The sequence below is a fragment of the Heteronotia binoei genome, chromosome 8 (genome assembly GCF_032191835.1).
Source record: "Heteronotia binoei isolate CCM8104 ecotype False Entrance Well chromosome 8, APGP_CSIRO_Hbin_v1, whole genome shotgun sequence".
Taxonomy (NCBI): domain Eukaryota; kingdom Metazoa; phylum Chordata; class Lepidosauria; order Squamata; family Gekkonidae; genus Heteronotia; species Heteronotia binoei.
The window spans coordinates 130,566,129-130,574,797 of NC_083230.1; the positions used below are offsets into that span (position 1 = coordinate 130,566,129).

General features: G+C 47.5%; 1 pseudogene; it reads right to left on the reverse strand.

The window, feature by feature from the left end:
- Positions 1–3,242: 3,242 nt before the first annotated feature.
- On the reverse strand, positions 3,243–4,217 carry LOC132575811 (olfactory receptor 5T7-like; annotated as a pseudogene).
- Positions 4,218–8,669: the final 4,452 nt, after the last annotated feature.

An 8,669-nucleotide genomic window follows, 5' to 3' on the forward strand; every position in this document is an offset into this window, starting at 1 on the left:
TGCTTGTCCCCAGATCTCAGACCCCAATCCAGCTTCCTTGTCACATCTTGTACTTGAATCAGGTTCTGATTCTTTGCTTGATTGAATCCTGATAGGGCAGTAGGCTGCCAATCCCCAGATTGGGCAGGGGATCCCCTGGTTTGGAGGCCCTCCCCCCACTTTCAGGGTTATCAGAAAGTTGCGGGGGGGGGGAGGAAAATGTCTACTGGATAATTCATTCTTCTCTATGGAGACTGATTCCCATAGGGTATAATGGAGAATTGATCTGTGGGTATCTGGGGCTCTGGGGGGGGGGGGGGGGGGCGTTGCTGTTTTTTGAGGTAGAGGCACCAAATTTTCAGCATAGCATCTGGTGCCTCTCCTCAAAACACCCTCCAAGTTTCAAAAGGTACAATAGGTACCATAGAGTCTTTCCCTCCCCAGATTGCTAGAGTGTCTGGGAAAACCATAGAGCTCCCCCAGAAAAGCCTAGAGTGGCCAGCACACGACATCGGCAGCATGATGATGTCACTTCCAGGTGACATCATCACACGAAAAAACTCCCCCCTCCGGAGGGCCATGGGGATTTGGCAACCCCTACTCTGTGTAAAAAGAATTATCCGCGTGGAATCTTTAAAGAGAATGAATCATTTAGTATATTGGAATTCTGTGTGTAGACATTACCCCCCAGTTTCAATGGGCCTTTATACTTCAAGGGCAAGAATTTCCGTATGTGAAATATTTGAGCTGTACACGTGCGTATATGCCTGTTGTATGCATTTTGTATGAATTGCAATTCTAGAGAAGAACACACACTGATTTCAATAGTGATTTCAAATAATCTTTATTACCAATTTTTGGTTAGCAATTTTGGCTGTGAGTTTTAACACTTTCGTAGGTATCGGATTCCAGACTGTGTCATTCCTCAAGAACATAGAGGAAACAGAGCTGGAAAGAGGGGGGGGAAGGGGAAGGAATTGCCAGCTGGGATGGAACCCATCGCTGTCCTCAACCGCAGGCCTGGTGGAACGTATCTGCCTTCTGTCTGAGGTGTATAGGGTTGCCCAGTCCAATTCAAGAAATATCTGGAGACTTTGGGGGTGGAGCCAGGAGCAAGGATGTGATGAGCGCTATTGAACTCCAAAGGAAGTTCTGGCCATCACATTTAAAGGGACCTTTTAAATGCCTTCCCTTCATTTGGAAATAATGAAGGATAGGGGCACCTTTTTGAGGGGTTTATAGAATTGGACCACCTGGTCCAATCCTTTTGAAACTTGGAGGGTCTTTTGAGGAGAGGGACTGGATGCTATGCTGCAAATGTGGTGCTTATACCCCCCCCCCCCAAAAAAAAACCCCAGCCCCTCAAAGCCCCCGATATCCACAGTTCAATTCTCCATTATACCCTGTGGGAATCGGTTTCTAGGGAACAATGGAGTGTCCAGCAGACATTTCCCTCCCACACCCCCCAGTTTCTGACGACCCTGAAGTGGGAGGAGGGGCCCCCAAACTGGGGGATGCCCTACCCCTATCTGGGGATTGGAAACCCTAGAGATGTAGCACCAGATCAGTATGTGGCCATTCCTCATAGAGTAAAATATTTTTAAGGATTACAGCACATCAGTCAAATCTTAAAAATATATATATATTGGCTGTAATAGCGTTTTCCAATATAACCTGTCTTAAACCCAGTCGGTGTGTTTCTATTTCCTATTCTCTGATTCTTATTGGTTTCTTTTCAATAATCATAATACAAAACAAGAAGAAATTCCATTTACGATACAATAACCAGTTGGGTTTACAGGTACAATATTCAATGGCAGGAATTCGAGATATAGACTGTTCCGATATTAGGTCTTCATCAGTGAACCAATAGTTGCAACACCTAAAGCAGAGGTGGCCAACGGTAGCTCTCCAGATGTTTTTTGCCTACAACTCCCATCAGCCCCAGCCATCAGCAATGCTGGCTGGGGCTGATGGGAGTTGTAGGCAAAAACATCTGGAGAGATACCGTTGGCCACCCCTGACCTAAGGTATATCACTACTTAAGTGGAGAGCCAGTTTGGTGTAGTGGTTAAATGTGCAAACTCTTATCTGGGAGAACCAGGTTTGATTCCCCACTCCTCCACTCGCAGCTGCTGAAATGGCCTTGGGTCAGCCACGGCTCTCTTATCTGGGAGAACCGGGTTTGATTCCCCACTCCTCCACTCACAGCTGCTGGAATGGCCTTGGGTCAGTCAGAGCTCTCTTATCTGGGAGAACCGGGTTTAATTCTCCACTCCTCCACTTGCACCTGCTGGAATGGCCTTGGGTCAGCCAGAGCTCTCTTATCTTGGAGAATCGGGTTTGATTCCCCACTCCTCCACTTGCAGCTGCTGGAATGACCTTGGGTCAGCCAGAGCTCTCTTATCTGGGAGAACTGGTTTTCATTCCTCACTCCTCCACTTGCAGCTGCTGGAATGGGCTTGGGTCAGCCAGAGCTCTGGCAGGAGTTGTCCTTGAAAAGGCAGCTGCTGGGAGAGCCCTCTCAGCTCCACTCACTTCACAGGGTGTGTGTTGTGGGGGGAGAAGATATAGGAGATTGTAAGCCGCTCTGAGTCTCTCATTCAGAGAGAAGGATGGGGTATAAATCTGCAGTCTTCTTCTTTTTTGTACGCAGTGGCTAAGTTTAAATTATTTACGGAGGCCTCCACAGAAGAGCCCAGTGGTGCAGAGTGTTAAAGCTGCAGTACTGCGGTCCTAAGCTTTGCTCACGATCTGAGTTCGATCCCCAGTGGAAGCTGGGTTTTCAGGTAGCCGGCTCCAGGTTGACTCAGTCTTCCATCCTTCTGAAGTCAGCAAAATGAGTACCCAGCTTGCTGGGGGGGGGGGGGGAGCAGATGACTGGGGAAGGCAATGGCAAACCACCCTGTAAAAAGTCTGCCGTGAAAACGTTGTGAAAGCAACGTAACCCCAGAGTCGGAAACGACTGGTGCTTGCACAGGGGACCTTTCCTTTCCTACAATATCATTCTGAGTAGAACAAAACATCCATCTGTTTTCTAGTACAGCCTTTTTCACTGATGAAGACATAATATTGGAACAGGATATATCTAGAATTTCTGTGATTGAAAATTTACCTGTAAACCTAATTGATTCTTGTATTGTAAATGGCATTTCTTATTGTTTTTGCATTATGATTCCTCATATAGGCCATAGCAGCTGAGCAAGGGGGATGATGGGAAATTTTATGTTTGTGTGGCATGGGATGTCGGTCCAGCTTTTCTCTCACTGCTTCCTTGGGGAAGTAAATCCCTTACTCTTCAGCCCCAGAGCCTTCCACAGGGCGTTCTTCACCTCCTTGTTGCGGAAGCTGTAGATGAGTGGGTTCAGCATGGGTGTGATGATACAATACAGTGTGGAGATCAGGGTGTCGATCTCCAAGGAGTAGCCAGCACTGGGGCGGTTGTAGTTGACACCGGCTGTCCCAAAGTAGATGATGACCACCACGAAGTGGGAAGAACATGTGGAAAAGGCCTTGCGCCGGCCGGTGTTGGAACGAATCCGCAAGATGGCGGACAGGATATAGACGTACGAGATGACAATAAGTAGGAACGGACTCACTCCAACAAAGATGGTGGCTGTGTGAAGGACCATCTCATTGACCTAGGTGTCGCTGCAGGCAATTTTCAGGAGCGGTGGAACATCGCAGAATATGTGGTCAATCTGGTTGGCCCCACAAAAGGACAGGTTGGTGGTCAGGGCGGTGTGGATGGCTGAGTTCAACAAGCCCCAGAGCCATGAAAAAGTGACCAGAGAGACACGGACTTGGCTGCTCATGAGATGACTGTAGCGCAGTGGCTGGCAAATGGCGGCATAGCGGTCGAAGGCCATGGTGGTCAGCAAGGCACACTCTGTACCTGTACACGTTATCAGGAAGAACATCTGGGCCATGCACTGGTTGTACGAAATGGTGGGTTTCCGACTCATGAAGTTTGCCAGGATTTTGGGGACAGTGACGGATGAGAAGCAAACATCCAAGCAGGAGAGATGGCTGAGGAAAAAGTACATGGGGCTGTGGAGGCGGGAGTCCAGCTGGATCAGGGTGACTATCGTGCTGTTCCCAATTATGATAACTAAGTAGATTGCTAAGAAGACCAGGAATAGGAAGGCACGGGCCCTTGAGATACCAGAGCAACCAAGGAAGATGAATTCCACCACTGGTGTTTGATTACCACCTGCTGTAGGTTCCTTATTGTCCATCTGGAAGGAAAGGGCCAGGAAGGAACAGAAATTAATATGGGCAAAAACAGGACTCATAATCATCTCTGTGTGTGATTCCATGTAAAAGTATGTTTCTAGTACAGAATCTGCTTTCTTGGGACTGTTTCAGCATCAATAGAAATAAGCATTGAGGGTTTCTTAGTTTAGCAAAAAGGCAATGGAGGGTGACATGGTAGAGATCTACAAAATTACTCATGGTGTGGCGAAGGTGGAGAGAGACAGAACCTTTTCTCCTCTCTGAGGACTAGAACATGAGCGCCCTGGAGACTGACATGAAGTTTAATGGATAGCTGAGCTGTGGGATTCCCTGCTGTTAAATGGGATTTTGGACGGTACTTCTGCACAGACTTGTTGAAGCGAGGGGGTGTGCATTCAGCTGTATTCGAGCCAGAAAAAATTGCCAGAAAATAACTTTCTGGTATTTACTGGCCGTTCTTTTCAGGCCAATATGGGGTATGAGTTATTTTCAATTATTGAGCATAGTCACAACTGAATTGCCCTAAAAAAAAAAAGAGAGATTATCAAGGAAAACAGGATAGCTGCAGTTAAACAGCATATAAAGCAAACGCACTCCCTTTAAATGCATTCCGAGTGAAGCTGCAGTTTCATGGATGCCTTTAATGATGCCATGATTTTAAATGCCTTTGGCTCCACTATAGCCAGTGGAGACCATTATAGTCAATGATCTCCATGGGCAATAATGGGGAATTAATAATGTGGGTCTCCCTTTTTTTTTTCCGAGGTAGAGATACTAAATCTTCAGTGTACTTTCTGGTGCTCTCTACTCAAATATTGCCCACGTTTCAAAAAGGTTGGACCAGGGGGGTCAAATTCTATGGGCCCTCAAAGAAGGTCCCCCCATTCTCCATTATTCCCAATGGAGGGGGAAAAAAACAGGAGAAAAATCAGGGACTGATGTAGAACTAGAGAATTACTGCAGCAGAAAACGAAGGGTGGGGGATTTTGCAGAACGAGTGCCATTGTGGCAGAGCCAAATCCAAGCAAAGGGGGGGGGGGGGGTTGCAAGCTCTGTATAGCCAGAGCATATACCAAGTGTTGAGCAGTTCCAGTGCTATGTGTTACTAGTGCTCAGCAAACCCCGGTGACTTTCTTTACATGCTTTCTTTCCCCCTTCCATTGAAAACAATGGAGAAGGAGGCCCTTCTTGGGGCACTCTGTACATGTACTGGTTCCATCCACATTGCTTCAGATGTACTCCTCTGGGATTTGAACCCAAGGCCTGGGACATGTGATTCATGTGCCTTTCTTACTGCCTGCCTCAGGTTGTTTCACATAGTCTATCAGCTATCAGCTTCTTGTCCTCGGTCTCCGGTACACAAATGTGAAAGCTCCCTTGGCAAGACCATCCCTCGGGCCAAATCCTGTGGATCTGAGGCAGGCAGAGCCTTCCCCTGAGGTCGGAGGAGAACCAGGAAAGCTCCCTCTAGAATCATAGAATCATAGAGTTGGAAGGGACCTCCAGGGCCATCTAGTCCAACCCCCTGTACCATGCAAGGTAAAGCTGCAGTACTGCAGTCTGAACTCTCTGCTCACAACCTGAGTTTGATCCCAGCAGAAGCTGGGTTCGGGTAGCCGGCTCAGGGTTGACTCAGACTTCCATCCTTCCGAGGTCGGTCAAATGAGTCCCCAGCTTGCTGGTGGGGAAAGTGTAGATGACTAGGGAAGGCAATGGCAAACCACCCAGTAAAAAGTCTGCCGTGAAAACGTTGTGAAAGCAACGTCACCCCAGAGTCGGAAACGACTGGTGCTTGCACAGGGGACTACCTTGACCTTTTTAAGTTCACAGGATCTTCAGCCCTTTTAACTGGGGATGCCGAGGATTGAACCTGGGACCTTCTGCGTGTTAAGCAGGTGTTCTGCCACTGAGCTTACAGCCCCTTATTGCACTGTATGACTTTATAGACTGGGAAACAATTCAGTCCTTGGTGCAGAATGGTTGTTTCAGACTGTACTGGCAACCCTGAAGAGCTGGATAAGGTAGTGAAATTATAATCCTGCCTCCTATACACCTTTACACTCTTGGAGTGATGTATAACCCCTGAAGCCCCTGGCATGCTCACTCCAACATGGTTCACATTCATTTCCTCTGGTGCTTCCCTCTCCTTCTCATCCCTTCTCTCAGCCCATTTTCTCATCTTTCTAATTCTCGGTTTTTACTCTGCAGTGTCCTGGAAGAAGAACTTTTTTGTGGGGATTTAGAGCAGTTCCTCAATGGAAGAGGCTTCCTCCTGGGGAGGTGGTGGGCTCTCCTTCCTTGGAGGTTTTTCAACAGAGGCTAGAGGGTCGACAACAATGAGAATCCTGTGAATTTAGGGGGTGGTATTTGCCGGGGAAAACATCAACAACCTCAGATATGCAGATGACACCACTCTATTGGCAGAAAATGAGGACCTAAAGAACCTCTTGTTGAGGGTGAAAGAGGAGAGCACAAAAGCAGGCTTGAAACTCAACATCAAAAAAACTAAGATCATGGCATCTGGCCCCATCACACCTTGGCAAATAGAAGGGGAAGACATGGAAGTAGTGACAGACTTCACATTTCTGGGATCCAAGATCACTGCAGATGGTGACTGTAGCCATGAAATTAAAAGACATTTGCACCTTGGGAGGACAGCTATGGTGAACCTGGGCAGTATAATAAAAAGTGGAGACATCACCCTGCCAACAAAAGTCCGCATAGTCAAAGCAATGGTATTCCCAGTAGTAATGTATGGCTGTGAGAGCTGGGCCATAAGGAAGGCCGAGTGCAGAAGAATAGATGCTTTTGAGCTGTGGTGCTGGAGAAGACTCTTGAGAGTCCCTTGGACTGCAAGAAGATCAAATCAGTCAGTCCTAAGGGAAATCAACCCTGACTGTTCCCTGGAATGTCAGATGCTGAAGCTGAAGCTCAAATACTTTGGCCACCCAATGAGAAGGGAGCACTCCCTGGAGAAGATCCTGATGCTAGGAAAGATAGAAGGCAAAAGAAGGGGACAGCAAAAGATGAGATGGCTGGACAGTGTTACTGATGTAACAAACATGAATTTGAACGGACTTCGGAGGATGGTGGAGGACAGGAGGGCCTGGCGTGACTTGGTCCATGGGGTCGCAAAGAGTCGGACTCGACTATACGACTCAACAACAACAACAAATTTGTGAATTTCCTACATTGTGCATGGAGTTGGAGTAGGTGACCCTGGCGGTTCCTTCCAACTCTACGATTCTATGATTTCAGCTGCCTTTACTCTAGAAAGCACCATGTTCATGCACGCATAAGTGCCGCGAAGTTGCAGCAAAATTATGGCCGCCCCAGCCGATGGTTTTCAAGGCAAGTGAGAAGCAGAGATGGTTCCCCATTCCCTTCCTCTGTGCAGAGTCTTCCTAGCTTGTCTCCCACCCTTCTGAGCTTCCAAGATCTGACTGGATTGGGCTGCCCCATGCCTCCTTTCCTCCCAAGTGCCATGTGCATGGCATAGGCAAAGAATAATGTACTATTGCTTATTGAGTCATTACGTCAGTTGCATTAATTCCATCTGTCAGAGTAGTGAAGATGCAAGCAGAAACAAGTAAGAGCCACAATTTGAAATTGTTAGTAAACCGTGGAAACTGTGTAGCGCAATAATACTACGTCAGTAAGGAACAATTGTGGCACCCGTTTCTGTATCCAAATGCTGGTATATTATAATGAAGAAAATAAACGTAGCTGACAAATAGGAACTGTCCGTAAGATTAAACAAATAATGTTCGTAAGCCATATCAGTGCACAGTCCAAGTACTATTCCAAAAGAGTAGCAATTCCAGCTACAAAGTGTTTGCACTACGTCTCCTGAATGAATATAGACTGGTGCTTCCATAACCAACAGATATTCATAACTGTAATGGCTGCAGGTGGATCCTAAAAGTTGAAGAAGAAGACTGCAGATTTATACCCTGTCCTTCTCTCTGAATCAGAGTCTCAAAGTGGCTTATAATCTCCTATATCTTCTCCTACCAACAGACACCCTGTGAGGTGGGTGGGGCTGAAAGAGCTCTCACCAAAGCTGCCCTTTCAAGGACAACTCCTGAAATAGCTATAGCTGACCCAAGGCCATTCCTGCAGCTGCAAGTGGAGGAGTGGGGAATCAAACCTGGTTCTCCCAGATAAGAGTCTACACACTTAACCACTAGAGCCAGTTTGGTGTAGTGGTTAAGTGAACGGACTCTTATCTGGGAGAACCGGGTTTGATTCCCCACTCCTCCACTTGCACCTGCTGGGATGGCCTTGGGTCAGCCATAGCTCTCTTATCTGGGAGAACCGGGTTTGATTCCCCACTCCTCCACTTGCACCTGCTGGCATGGCCTTGGGTCAGCCATAGCTCTGGCAGAGGTTGTCCTTGAAAGGGCAGCTGCTGTGAGAGCCCTCTCCAGCCCCACCCACATCACAGGGTGTCT